Genomic DNA, 13,532 nt, shown 5'->3' on the forward strand with positions numbered 1-13,532 from the left:
ATTAGGTTTAGGAGTAGTAAATACATTTGTACCCTTACGTTGTGAATAAAATATCTAAGCTCATTTTCCAGTCATTATAAATAAGGTCCAATATCATAGAATATGTAAGCAAGCACATAAACTAGATTAGACATAATTTATCTGAATATAAATGCATTCATACAACATGCAAGGTGAATTATTAATTCTGTCATGCATATTTAAAATTAAAATGAGTTTGTTAACCACATAATATAATAAATCTCAATCGAACAAGAGATCATTATCATTATTGGTGAACAATCCCTTTTAATTAATGCGGGTCCCTCAACTCTGTAGCATAATAAATCAACCAATCAATATGTCAATAACTTATCCTGTTGGAGGAGTTCATTATTACTATTGTTGAGATTCATTTACTATTAGGTGAGCACTTCCATTAAAATAATAATATGTGGGTCCCTTAACCACTGCATGAAAAATCGAATAACCAATACGCCAATAACTTATTCGGTTGGCGAAGTTCATTATTGCTATTGGCGGGCAAATCCCATCATTTCCATATCTCTTAAGACAATGCCTTGTCTATCATATGAAATGATTCCCGATTTAATTTAGCCTTTCTAAAATCACCTAGTATAGACCACTTCGTTGGGAAGCTAACACTATTGATTTTAGATTGAGTGTATAACGTTATTAATGCTCTAATGAAAAATAAAATATTAAATATCTTGTCATTATGATCTAGACTCTTTAAATCATGCGTAGGGCCTTATTTTTAAAGATCTAAGTACAATGAACATTTAATATTATTATTTTCATGAGACAACCATTCTTGTAATATTAAGACTCTTCAAATCATGCGTGGGGCCTTATTTTTGAAGATCTAATTACAATGGTGTTAATAACAAAGGCCATGGGGCAATGTATAAAAATCCCCGCTCCCACTCAATTTTTAATCATTCATAATTAGGGTTTTCATTTTATTCATTTACATGATATAATGCATGCAAAACGTCTTGATTTCAATCCAATTAAATTTAGAAAATATTTGGACTTTAAACGATTCACTAATATTTAACTTGAGGCACACTTCAAAAATAATTTATAAAAATAATTTTTTATTTCCCAATAAGTGCCCTCTAATTAATTAGTAATCAAATCCAATTAATTTTCATAATTTAACTAATATAAATCAAGCCATTTAAATAAATATCATGGATCCAATGCATGAATAATAATAATTAGCAATTAATTATTTCATGCATCACATACAACAATAAATGACAGATAAAGCAAATTAAATGGCCAATGGATTCAGCTTTTAACATTTAAAACTATTCTTGCTGTACGGGCATCCTTCAACTGTCTGTAAACACCCATAGGAAGCTTGTACGCGTCAGGAGAAGCAAAACGCCGCTTGAAACGAGCCCGGAGGACCTCACACGCGCTGGCACGCGCCTAGGGCAAGCTGCACGTGCTCCCACGCGCTCCCACGCGCCGGCACGCGCCTGGGGCGCGTGGAATGCACACTCACGCGCTCCCACGCGCCTGGGGCGCGTGGGACGCGCCTCCACGCGCCTTCACGCGCGTGGAGGTCAAGCTCCTTGGCTTGCACGCGCCAGCATGTGCACTCTCCTGGCGCGTGTGGAACACGCGCCAGGCTCACCATCTTGATGCCACACCGGATCCGGGCCACCTCCGACGCCCCTTCTCGCCGCCGGCGAAGCTCCGGCCACCGGAAAAACGCCGAAAAAATTCCAAAAAATCCGGAAAAATTCCAGAAAAATTCCAAAAAATTCGGAAAAATTCCAGAAAATTACTGAAGCATAATTTAACCCTTTTGGACCTTCTTGAAGCTTCATAGCATCCTTTGACGAAGATTACATGGTTTTAAAAATATTTACAATTTGAAATACAATGGAAAAAATTAAATTACATCATTGAACTTTCAAACGGCTAAATCAAAGCCTTAATTACATTCATCCAAAGATAAAATTACATTAATTTAACCTATAAGCTTCATCCATGGCCCAACCATACATCATCATTCATTCACAATTATTCATACATCATTATGTATCAATATATATCAACATATTAAATCATACATCAACATACATCAAAAAATATATATGAATATAATTTTGGATCCATGAATGATGATTTTCATAAAATCATGATCTCTAGTAATGAATCAAACCATGCTCTGATACCACTGTTAGGAAACGTGCAAGTTTTAAAAACTTTTCGAGGGATTTTGATTCATAGATCTTGATTCATCACATAGAGACAAGTTTTATGCCAAAATAAAAATATGATGTATCATTCAATTAACAGATTGAATACTTACATCAAAGGTCTGAGTAAACCTTTAAAACTTTCCTCTAAAGTGAATGTTCTCACTTATTGTAGATCCCTTAGCAAGATGCCTTCTTCTTGGATCTCCATCTTCTTGGTAATTGTTTTGCCTTTAGGAATCACTCATAAGCCTCCATGAATGACCTTGGAAAACTAGGCTTGTGGGAGCCTCCATTAGATGAGAACATAAACCCTAATTTTCTAGAGAGAGAAAATAAATTCCTTTTTCCTTCTCATTAAAAATCACCCCCCCAAATATACATAGACCATGTATATTTATAGGCAACATAAAAATAAAGAAAAGGAAACAACAAATCCTTCTCCATCTCTAATTCATATGTCTCAAATCTAATATGATTCCAATATCAAGTTGGTCTATGAGTGAGAATCCATTGGGCCTATTATTTTATTGGCTACAATGAATTAATAATTGGCCCGGTCCATGGACCCAATTCAATTAATTCATAAATTAATTTCTACTCCACTAAAAGAAATTAATTGAACTCCAATTAAATAATAAATAACCTCTAAGTCAATATTGCACTTTGACCCCTCTATGCATAATTAGTTATCGGATAAATATAGCCATCAATCCGACTACTTAATTAATATATTTATTTTGGTACCTTTGATTATTTCTGGCTCGATCACAATAAAACATTTGTTTGACAAAAATAATAATTTAAATAAATAAATATATAATAAATCATTTTGTCTAAAAACACACGAAGGCCTTCGAATTTACTTTGTGATCAACCATAATCAATACAAAATAAATACAAGTAGCAATGATGCAAATATTGAAAATATAACCCTCTAACTATTAATTACATAACTACCCAAAGTGTCGGTCTAAGGATCCCGAAGAATCCGCCGAACAAATCAAAGTAATTATTAATTAAAAAAAGAGTCTATACTTTTCTCATGCTTAAGAGTCAAATGCCATGACGATGATAGGGAGCAATTGCATACGACGGCTCTCGCAATATATCTCAACCTAACGCGGATCTAGTTCAAGTCTTAATTAATTATGAGTCCATCCATAATTACCGACTATGAACAATTTATAATTACTATTTATATATCATGCATTTGATTGCCATCACATACATATATATAAATATTTCTTGTAATTACATGGACACTATCAATTTCATAGTGAATCGAAACATAATACATTAAATTCACCAATTGTATAAAACATAAATATTTCAGAAACGTCAGGAACATATGTCAATTAATCCAAACAGGAATTTGCTATGCCAGGGCATATAAATCCCAACAATATAACATTTAATATGCTATTGTAGCTTGAAGGCCTAGAGCATATCTTGTGTGTATTCCATGACTTAGTTGTGCATGGTAATTGACAATATGCATTGTGTATATGTGATATATTTGTTGCACAACTTGATGATTTTTTAGAAAGTTTGTATGGACATTGTAATATGTTAAGGCTAGAGTATGTCTCTAGTACGAGGGATGATAGTTTCCTTTACAACATATAGTACGCACTAGGTAGTTCCTTACAGGCTAGTAACTCGAGATCACTTGTTTGGTCATTGAGACCATATGTCCTTTATCTTTCCGCCATTGGTTGATTTTGCATTCAATTCCTAGTTGTAATTGTAGATTAATTTTAACTTGTGCTTAGACGAATGATACTTCATTTCTTGCTTAGTATACTTGTACGCCTTGTATATCAAAAATACTTTATATACTTGAATTTGTATACTTGTATCCCATGTATATCAACATTGCTTAGTATACTTAGAAATATATATTTGAATATATATGTTGTATTCTATTTCAATATTGCTTAGCATACTTGGTATGTACACTTGTATATTAATGATTTACTTTCTAGATAACCTAGTATACTTGTGTCTTGTATACTTGTCTTAAGTGCATTTTAATATTGATTGTATACTTGTGTACGTATACTTGTATATTGGATATCTTGTTGCGTGTACTGCATGCTTGTAGATACCCAATTTTGCCCCTACCCATTTGTAGGAGTATTCCGGTAAAACTAGTTTGGCCAAGTTAGGAAAATCAAAAAATTCGACCACCGGATCATAAAATGGATGTCACCATTAGATCCGGAACATCCCAAAACCTTAAGATACACTTAGATTCAAGTTCGTAATGCGACTCGTAACACTCGATTAAGAAAGAGGTAAAAACGTAATTTTTCACCCCTTGAACCGTTCAAGTTTAATTAAAACTTGAAAAATAGGCTAATATGATTTCCAAATGTTAAAATAGACTGACCCACAGTGTCCGGATTGGGTCAAAACTTTAAGGTAAAATAAAAATAAAATATAAATATATAAAATAGTTATCATTTTTGTGATTTAAGGCCACCAACAGATTCACCAGGTTGTGGCCATAAACTGCGCCCATATATAAAGAAAAATAAATATAATAGCAATGAAAGGAAAGAAAAAAAAAATAAGAAAGCATAAATGAAATAAAAACAATAATAAAATATATTATTATTTTTTGTTATAGTGTTTGTCCCGAACTGAAATGTTCTGGTCAAAAAAAATATCTCAATAGATGTGGAGTTGATCGCCCCCATGTAATAAATACAATACTTATATAATAAATAATGAAATAAAAATAGATAAACAAATATAACTGTTTCCTCGGTAAAGTTCAGAAATTTAGGGGTACAGGGATATACAATTCCACCAATCACTGTCACAGTCACAGTCACAAATCACGTGTTCTGTTAGTCCAAAGTTTTCAAACTTAATGGACTTGCTCAGCAAGAACACCGGTTCACCAAGCCTATTATGTCTTATAAAATATAGCTTGCACTTCACAAGAAGAGGAGTGGGGGAAAACCCAATTACTAACCCTAAAAGCCGTCTCCAAGTTTACAAGAGTATCCAAAGGAGACACCTAAACCTAGAGTGTAGAACATCTCTACCGATATTTTAATATAGCCTTCAACCATACAATGGCCCCAGCCATACAATATAAATCGGGACTGTGCCTGTAATCTCCCGACGTCCGGAAGAGGTCGAAGCTCTGTTCAAAAAGATGGCAGCAGCATTAAGCATTCCGATGTGGCGTGGCAACAGTAAGTTTTGCTCGGCACTTAGAGAAGCAAAAGAAAATAGGCAAGTAGTGCACCAATCAAAAGGTACCCTTCTTAATACCTTTGCTTTACTTCCTTGTTATTTCTCTTATGCACTGCTTTGTATATCCACGAATGCCTTCCAGTCATATTGCTTTCTTTTATTTTTTATTTTTAATTTTGTCTGTGTACAATATCCATGGATACCTGCTAACAATTGTTTCCTTTTATTGGTTTATATTTGTTTATTTATATTCTCTTGTGGATTGCTTGTATATTCATGAATATCTTCTACTTTATTTTATTTATTTTTAATTTCATGAATATTACAGTCATTTGACACCTAGTTGTCATATTGGCCATGATAATTTCACTTATTTATTCTTTTATGTAGAACAATTGTGGTTGTTTATTTAATATAAAATCGTTAAGAGTTAGTGCACATATTTCTCTTAAGGTAATAGAGTTGTATTTTCTCAATAATTGTTATATTCTTTCTTTTCCAAAACATCAATGGTTAGAAAATTAGTAATTAGTGGGGGACAGGGGAGGGGATTCAAATCTAGGAATGTAGGGTGGGATCACTAAGGCCTGACCCTTTTAACACTTGGGCAACATCACCACACCTAAGTTACAATAAATATAATAGTCATTTAATACATTTGGGTCAATGTATATGTGTATATATATACATATATATATATATATATATATATGTATTAATCTTTTCTGAATTTAATTTTCTGTACGTTGTAGGACTTTGCACATTTATGCAGTTTTCCCACTCATTCGCTCCTTTGTAACTACATATCTCTCTCTTACTCTTTCACTCTCTCTCTCTCTCTCTAAAGAGAAGATATCTATAGGGATTCAAACGTTCCCTGCGATTCACTTTCAAGCCTACCATCGACGAATAATTGTTCCCAAAAGGTAAAATGAAGTTTCCTCTAACTCTGTCCGTATATACACTGACACGTGCACGCTCACATCTATATGTATGTTTATATCTGAAAAAGAAGAACTTTAAGGTTTTGCTTGCTTGGGTTGTGTTCGTTCTTGATTTGCTTTGTTATTGTTTTAATCTCTCATTGGCATTGCTCTATCTTTTATGATTTAGCTGTAATTGGGCTTCTCATTAGCTGTTGTGATACTCGTTTTGATTGAAATGTACCTAGACGAGTGATTTATTTTGTGTCTGAATATTAAGTGTTTCTTATTTTGATAATTTCTTAATGTGATTTTTGGGGAATTTGTGTCTGTTACTCGTGTGCTCTATTATTCTTCTAGCATTTTGGGTCTGAAACAATGAATTGACTGATGTTTAATGAGGCTACTTGAGGAGGATTTGTTGGGAATTTTTATATTATGCTTGGGTTGTAACCGTTGATGGTCAAATAGTTTTAGGAATTAACAAACTAATAAAATATAATAAACCACAATAAATAAGGATATTTATTAAAATATCCCAGCAGGATTAATGTGGCTTAATGGTATGGTCACATCTGGCTTTTGCCAAATTTTTGGGATGTATGGCCGGTTGTGCAAGTGTTGGCTGAATGGAATGAGGGATTTGTTTTCCAAATCTTTTAAAAGTTTGATAATGCTAGACTCGATTAGCGGTTTAGAATAACATATGCTAAAAGTTGAGGTTGTTAGCCTATGGAGATTGAGATATGGAAGCCTGAATTGCAATTGGTGAGCAACTAGAAAGAGCTTTACATAAATAATCCACTCTTGATGTCAGTGTTTACTTCTTGAACATCCATCGTACCCTTCAACTTAAAGATCATTCTTTGTGTCATTTATTTCCTCCCACATGTAAGCCATTGCATAGAAGACCTATAGATGCATCGGTAAGAAGAGGAAGATTACATTTTTTCTTTGTGTCATTTTCTTCCTCTCATCTATAAGCCATTGCATAGAGGGTAGGAGGCAGAGCAGGCACCCATAATTAACATGGAAAGAAATCATTTCAAAACGTTAAATATTAGAGGAGAGATGGCTTATAATAGAAAAGAATGAAAAAAGAGAATTCATGTCGCCGACCACATTTATATGGGATTAAGGTAAGGATGATGTTAACCAAGAAATGACACAAAGAACATGGATCATTTTGCTAAAGTAGAATGGGAATAGGTCATGACATGCCACATACCCTAGCAGCAAATATGGTATGACAGGGTCACAAGGGCAGCCTTGTACAGTGGCATAGAATGTGATGATATATTTTTGTGCTAAGAATGGTTTTTTATTGACTCATAAATAAGAAAAAGTTAATATCATTAAAATGAATAAGTTGTCCATTTATTTTTGTAAACTCATATTAGAGTTGTCAAGTCAATAGAACTTAGGGTAACAAATTTCTTTGATCAAAATTAGTGTTTATTCGGTTCTTCCGTTCAGTCAGTACAATCTCACCAACCCCCTTACCCGTCACATTGTCTTTCGTAATAGCTACTCTTGTTGAGGCTAAAGTCTTCACCTATGAATGATGTATATGTTAATGAGCTTGACTTTTGATTTAATTTTTACTTTAGTTAGAAAATTCACAAGTTAGTGTTGTGGTGGTTACCTCTTGCTCATGGTCGAAGATTTAGGGGTAAATGCGTAAGCTTGGTCACCAAGGGCGTGTTCGTGAATATGCTAGGTTTAGAGACAAGTTGTTGCAAGGTTTATGTTTTCTTCCTACATTATAATGCAAGGATTTTGTGTTACTTAAAGATACTTTTGGAAGTATGAACTGGCAATATTTTTTTTTTTTTTTTGATAAGTAATAATTGAAATAAAAAAGCGTTCAAAAGGAAAACGCATCCCTTATACAAAAGTGGAACTAGGGATTAAGTGTATTGCCCCTAGTTTTTAAAAGGATAAAATGGGAATTTAATTTTGATTTTATTGCGTTTTTATTTAATTATGTGACTTTTGTGTTTTGGGTTCTTAATTGATTAATGGTAAATTTGTTTTATGTGTATTTGGTTAATTGATTAATTGATTATTTTTGTATATTTAAATTAATTATTTGATTAATTTGTGGTTTAAATGACATGTGTTTTATATGACTTATTTGTTTAAATTATTTGTTTTACTTGGCTGCTGGAAAGCGTGTTTTATATGTCACCTTCTACCCAGGCTGAACTATGTTATAGGCCAGTGAGCATTCTATAGTGTGTATATATATATGGACTATTTTAGATATTGCTGAGCTATCTAGGATGTATCTGTGTATCAGATTTATGTACGGATTGTAGTAGGATGGAACTTGCATGTGGGCTTGACCTACCTTTATTTTTCAGGTGTTCATGAGTACCAGGCTTAGGGCTTAATCGTGGTGATGCAGATACAATCACTCACTCTTCCGACTACATATGATTTCCTTTCTTATTCTAGTTTTGGATTTTAATTTTGTAAATTTATTTATAGTATGAGATTATTAGGGGTCCACTAGTTGGATTCCCGAGTTGTACGGATTTTGAGGATTTAAATGATATTAATTTATTATTTAAAATTTGAGAATTTTTATTTTAGATTTCTTTCAGCGCATTATTATTTATTCTTAATTCAGTTTTTATTCTTGCTTGCTCTGATACCAATTGTGATACCCCTCGATTCTAGAGTCACGAGTGATTAAGTCTAAGCACAGATCCGAGGGATATCAGACAATCCATATGTATGGGGATTAGGTCAGTTCTCAATATACACTTGACTTCTTATGGTTTTGTTTATCGGTTTAGGCAGTAGCCTATTGCTTAGCGTTACCAATTTGTTAGCGCTGGATGCATATGAATTTTATACTTCTGTTCTATGGAACTTGGAGGAATAGGGATCGTTACCCTTCACTAAATATTGAGTAAGATTGGATCGTTGATAGATACAACCTAGGAGTTGTACATTTCTGGTATTTCTTAAACCTCGAAACCTTGTGTATTTTTGGATGTGTTGGAATTTCGTAGAGCTCATAAAGAACACAGAAATGAATTTTGAAAAGACATTAATTCATAGTTTCGTGAATTCCGATGACGGAATTCTTTTTGTTAGGGGGAAGAATGTAATACCCCTAGTTTTCAAAAGGATAAAATAGGAATTTAATTTTGATTTTATTGCATTTTTATTTAATTATGTGACTTACGTGACTTATGTGTTTTTCTTAATTGATTAATTTTGTTTATTTAAATTAATTGTTTTATTATATTAGTGTATTTCTTTAAATTAATTATTTAACTATAATTGTTTTATTGGTTGTATTTTTAATTGGTTAATTGTGAGTTAATTTAATTATTTGATTAATTTGTGGTTTAAATGACATGTGTTTTATATGACTTATTTGTTTAAATTATTTGTTTTATTTGGTCGTGTATGTAGTTTAGGATTAGGGTTTTATTATTTTATGATATTGTAGTAGCCGACTTATATTAGGGTTTAATTAAAGCTTATAGATATACGATTATAATCAGACTTATGATTTGGATGCCTATATATATATATTCTTATATGTCTGCTAGGGTTGGGAAAAACCCTACTCACGCAATAGTCTAGAGAGGGGAAAAACAGAGGCTCTGGAATAGTTTTGATAGATAAACAGAGAGGGTCTTGAGAGATTAATTAAGGGAGTTGCTTGTGGGTTGAGCCAAGAAGTAACAAAGGTAGAGAGCAGTGAACAAAGGAGGAAGGAATGGTCTTGGGGGTTGTCGGAACTTGGAGACGGATGTTGAAAGGTTTCAAACCGAAACCTAAAGGCAAGTTTCATTCTATCTCCTTCTTGTAAACTTGTGTTCTGTGCATTCTATATAGTCTCCAGGAAGTTAATTAAACTTTAAAACGGAATTTTGATGCATGGGAACAGACTTTAAACTGTTCGTATGTTTAGGTGAACTGAAATTGTGTTCCTTGCATAAACTGTTTTGTTCGGTTTTAAATTTTTGTCAAGCAATGCTTGTTGATATTTGAGGAGTCTTTAGGATGGTTGAAAAAATTCTGGAGCAGAGGGTTGAACTTTGCCGGAAGCGGAGAAGGCAAACAGAGGAAGCATAAACTGTTTCGATTATGGTTTATGTTTTTGTCAATTAATTCATACTGGAATTGGAGAAGTTTCTAGGATTTTTAGGACTTAAATTGAACCTTAAATATCTTTAACAAAGGTGGGATAGAGGATTGAAGCTTTGCCGGAAGCGGAGAAGGCAAACAGAGGTAACGGAGGCTAAGAGAGTGGAGGAGGCTCCACTTTTCAATGGAGCCGGCTCCATTGAAGTGGAGCAGGCTCCACACTCTTGTGGAGGCAGCTCCAAGATGGTAGAGCAGGCTCCACACTTTTGTGGATTTTGAAATTGCTCAGTAAGTGGTTTTTTTTACGTTTTCGGATATTTTTCTGATTTCAGGGGCTTAAAGGTAATTACTGGAAAATAAATTGGGTTCCAAATGTGTAAAAATTAACCTATTAAGACCCTCGAACAGTTGGTTTATGCTAGGGTGCTAATCCTAGGGGGCATCATGAAACGGAAACGTAGAATAGGCATGCTGTCAAGGAAGGAGGAAGGTTTAAGTTACTAAGTTTGTTTTAATAACTTAAACTAACTAGTATTGAATTATTTTTGGGATGTTATATAAAATGTATATATAAATTAAAGGAGGCCAGAAAGGTCAGTTTAGGACATGGTCACAGACTTCATGAACTTAGATATTAAATGACATGTTGTCAGGAATGGTAGGAATTTTAGTTGCTAGTTTTGTTTTAGCGAACTAAATGGACTAGTATGGGAATACTGTTGGGGTTTCATATACTGTGCAGTTTGGACTTCAGAGTGTCATATTACATCAGGCACAGGTTTTGGAGTGGAGGGTCAAATGGACGTCATGTGGTGTAAATGTTAACTTTCATGCCGTCAAGGATTGTGGAGGATTTCATTACTAGTCTTTGTTTTAGTGATTTTAGTAAACTAATATGAGAGTATGGTTTGGGATTTCTAATATAATGTGGTCAATCATTATATTATGTTATGAATGTTAATTGCTGAACTAATATATTTCATGTTCAGTCAATTATATGAGGAATGGATGGTTTAAATTGTTTATCATTACTGTAGCAATTTGAACGAATGTTTCGTGATTTTAATCATGTACTGTATGCATAATAGAATCTTGCTTATATCTGATTGTTGTTATGTCGGACTCTGGATGTATTTGATGTTCTAATGAATGTGCATTATTTGTAGATCATTTGCATTATATGTACCAGTACGGGACGGTGACATATCAAGGATGGATTAAATCAAAAAGCTAAGTCCTACCCCTTCATACATAAGGAATGGATTAACTAAAACAGTTAAATCCTACATGGATGCATGTCCTGTCAACTAAAACAGATGAACGACATAATGGATATTTGTTTTATCTTTCTGCACTAAGAAGGAATTTATATATATACTTATGGTACCGTGATACGAGCTTTAAGTCTCCTGATCACGATTAGGGTGCGTATATCGCGTGGATGGATAACTAGACCTAATGACGTTCCCTGGTAGGTCTAGGTGTGCATGACTACGCTACGGCGTTTTGCGTGTTACCTTCTACTCAGGTGTGATGACTATAGGTTAGTGAATATCCTATAGTGTGTATCTATATCTATATGGACTATTTTTGATATTGCCGAGCTATCTAGGATGTATCTGCGTATCGGGTTTATGTACGGATATGAAGGATTTAAATAATATTAATTTAATATTTAAAATTTGAGGATTTTTATTTTAGCTTTCTTTCAGCGCATTATTATTTTATTCTTAATTCAGTTTTTATTCCTGCTTGTTTATATATTGATTGTCTGATATCCCTCGGATCTGTGCTCGGACTTGATCACCCTTGGCTCTAAAAACAAGGGGTATCACAGTATCCGTGCTATTCGTAGGAACTGATATCTTACTAGTTCCAAAATAGACAAAGTGAATCTGATTTAATTTTATCAGTCAAACAATATCCCACCCAGAATCCTGACCCTTATGTAGAATCAGCAATCTCTCATCTAGATCCGTGGAAACTACTCTATTAGTCCCGCTCCAGTATGAGGAGTGGCTGCAAGGATCTAATGATTTCTGACGGTCCATCTAGATTATCTACTAGATATCAGACTTTGAGACAAAATCACTATGTTCGCAACAAACAGTTGTTGCTAGGAAATTTTTGACTATTTGGAGGATGGAAAACTTCCATATTCTTTTGAAGATAGACAGGAAGTCTAATAAACACTTACTTGTGTTAGACAAGTAGGATGTCAAAGACTGGAAGGTGAGACTGAACATCTAAATATGGAAGCTGGTGCTACCAGACTAATGATACTTTCGTTAGACAAATTGGAAGAAGGATGTAAGGACTGAGGTTCACCACTCTTAGTTCTTTATTGATTTTAGAGGAAACATGAGGCTTCATAGAGGGAAGCAGATGTTTGGAGGTAGGTAGGAGGAGGGACATAATGATTTTGTCTCAAAGTCTGATATCTGGTAGATAATCTAGATAGGCCGTCAGAGATCATTAGATCCTTGTAGCCACTTCTTATGCTAGAGTGGGACTAACAGGGTAGTTTCCACGGATCTAGGTAAGAGATTGCTGATTTTACATAAGGGTCAGGATCCTGATCGGGATATTATTTGATTGATAAAATTAAATCAACTTCATTTTGTCTATTTTGGAACTGGTAAGAAATCAGTTCCTACGAATAGCACGGATCACGAGACGGCTTAGATGGATAGATGTGGTGATTCACACTTTGCATTAAGTTTTGTCTGGTGGAAGTAATAGGGAGGAGGATGATCTTATCAACCGATGTGGTGATTGCACCTGCGGTGGTTATTGCGCAATCCATTGCATTGTAGCACGTGGAAATAATAACACTTGCTATTACCAGGGAAATGAAGGCGGTCAACTTGGAATATTTGGGCTGACCTCATAGGAGGTAGTATCTTACTCAGATGAGTTTAGGGTACTGAAGGAGGATTGGTAGTTGTTTTTTTTTTATTTATTCTAGGAAGGTCGGAATGACTGAGATGTAAAATTCATAAATTTTACGGTGCAGTCAAATGGATAGGATTTACAGCACGACTTACCAGGTTCGTCTTGGTGA

At 34.1% G+C, this 13,532-nt stretch overlaps 1 long non-coding RNA gene across 2 annotated transcripts; it reads left to right on the forward strand.

The window, feature by feature from the left end:
- The first annotated feature begins 5,149 nt into the window (after window positions 1–5,149).
- Window positions 5,150–8,952, forward strand: LOC132279259 (uncharacterized). Of its 2 annotated transcripts, XR_009471275.1 has the most exons (3): window positions 5,150–5,494; window positions 6,280–6,358; window positions 8,722–8,952. It is a non-coding gene; the product is annotated as an uncharacterized LOC132279259 (long non-coding RNA). The 2 variants fall into 2 exon arrangements; XR_009471274.1 differs by lacking the exon at window positions 6,280–6,358.
- The last annotated feature ends 4,580 nt before the right edge of the window (window positions 8,953–13,532 follow it).

The sequence above is a fragment of the Cornus florida genome, unplaced genomic scaffold (genome assembly GCF_030987335.1).
Source record: "Cornus florida cultivar Cherokee Brave unplaced genomic scaffold, ASM3098733v1 CherokeeBrave_3.0.0_Hap2_Chr10, whole genome shotgun sequence".
In the NCBI taxonomy this organism is placed as follows: Eukaryota; Viridiplantae; Streptophyta; class Magnoliopsida; order Cornales; family Cornaceae; genus Cornus; species Cornus florida.